Below are 1822 nucleotides of genomic sequence, written 5' to 3'. Positions count from 1 at the left end.
GCCTTAATTGTTTTTTGTTTTCTCGTTTGCTTAAGTTTTTTTCTTTCTTTTCATCATAAAATTTTTCATCATAAAATTTCGTCGGTCTTAACTTGACAGTGTTGGGCAAGGGCAGCTGCGTTTGCTGTACAGCCAGTGGTGAAACTGCTGCGCCAATCGCGCCAAACTGGGCCAGATCAAATCCTGCTACATGCTCCTACAAATTCGATGTTTTTGCCTACTTCTGCGCCATGGCTGCTCCAAAAGTTGCTTAATAACTCTGTCGACTGCAAAATCGAACTGTCGCGAAACCAAAACTGACATCTGTTGGAACCGATCGACATAATGTGTACTCCTCAGCCTGTGAAAACGGAAAATAATGTTTCTTGGTACGTCACAATAAGGTCTGTCACAGCAAAAGAATACCCCACCGCAACACAACCAGCTACTACAACGCGCAATTCCCACGTAGTGCAGCCTGCGAAGTTGCCAGGAGACCGAAGAAAAGGCAGCGGACTCCCCTCCTCCAAGGGGTGGTTTTAAGCCAACCGACAAAAATCCCTAACCCCCGAGGGGCGCCCTGGAAACCGGTTCAGGCGCCCGAAGGCGGCTCGTTTTCACAACATCGCGGCCCAGAGGGGTGGGTTTCTCCCCCTTGAGTCCACCCTCTGGTCGAAAATATTTTCTTCCCCATGACTTTGAGGCTTCGCCCCCAGAACGCAATGCCGAAAAAAATGTTTTTGGAAAGAGTAACTAATAAGGCAGTTACAGCCACTGCAATCACCCGATTCTGTAGTGTTCCCCTCCTTCGGTTCCTTCACAAAGGTTTTTCACTCTCCTGCCCGGTTATCTAGCCTCTGCAAGCCAAAATCCCATTCCACTTCCGTGTTTGGTGGGAGGTAGGGCGTAGCACTCTGCTTGTGCAAAAACGAAACGGGCGAGGGAGTGCGCGCCACTGCATTTATTGCGTTCAGTCCGGCCGTGGCGAGGGAAAAGCGTGCAGCAGCGAGTTGTGGACACAATTACTGGTGTACGCCCATCCTTCACCCGTCAGTCAGCGAGACGGACCAATGAACGTCTCTACTCTGACATCAGCCTTGCGGCTCGGCGGGCCAGCATAGAGATGGGGAAGCTAGTATCCTGAAGGGGAGGCTGAGAGAGCTTTAATTTGCATTTTTGCTGCTTTGCGTTGCGCGTATCGCCGTAGAATTTTGCACAGACTATCTCCGGTACCTGATCGAAGCATTGGGCTCCTTTGCATAAAATCTCATACCCTGGACAGCGGCCCTTTAAAACGTACAGTAAGGCAAGGGCCTTACCATACGGAATGCACAGGCTCTTCGGTAAAGTGAAATGTATGTCAACAGCTGTCTAAGTTCACGACTCACTGGCCTCGCTTCGTCGTGAGAGCTAGGGTTGAGGACTTTTCGAAGGTTTTCGAGTTTTTATTTGGAAACATGACGTAGTGCCCACACATACATGGGCATTCCAGAAGTACGATTGTACACTGCTATATGATTTGTTGACATGGCAGTTTGTCGCTAATAAAGAATCTTACGCCTCCAGAATGAGCTCGGAGGTGTACGTAGTGTATGTGCCGCTTTTGATGGTCCTAAAGAACAAGTTTGATGTGCGGCAGTATTGTCACTAACGTGTGTGCATTGGCACAGTGATCTAGTTCATGTTATGTTGGATTGTCCTGACAGGCAGGATTTGTGTCGGCAGTACTTCGTTGCGTTTATGCATTATGGTGAAGTGGTGGTGTGCAGTTATTTTACAGTGAAAGTTTACTCTTTAATGAGTCAAACACTAGCACGAAGGTCAAATATCCCAGACGTCTATA

The sequence above is a fragment of the Amblyomma maculatum genome, unplaced genomic scaffold (genome assembly GCF_055883805.1).
Source record: "Amblyomma maculatum isolate TAMU_Amacu unplaced genomic scaffold, ASM5588380v1 scaffold_13, whole genome shotgun sequence".
Taxonomy (NCBI): domain Eukaryota; kingdom Metazoa; phylum Arthropoda; class Arachnida; order Ixodida; family Ixodidae; genus Amblyomma; species Amblyomma maculatum.
The sequence above is the reverse complement of the archived record's forward strand: the minus strand, read 5'-3'. Positions refer to the sequence as shown.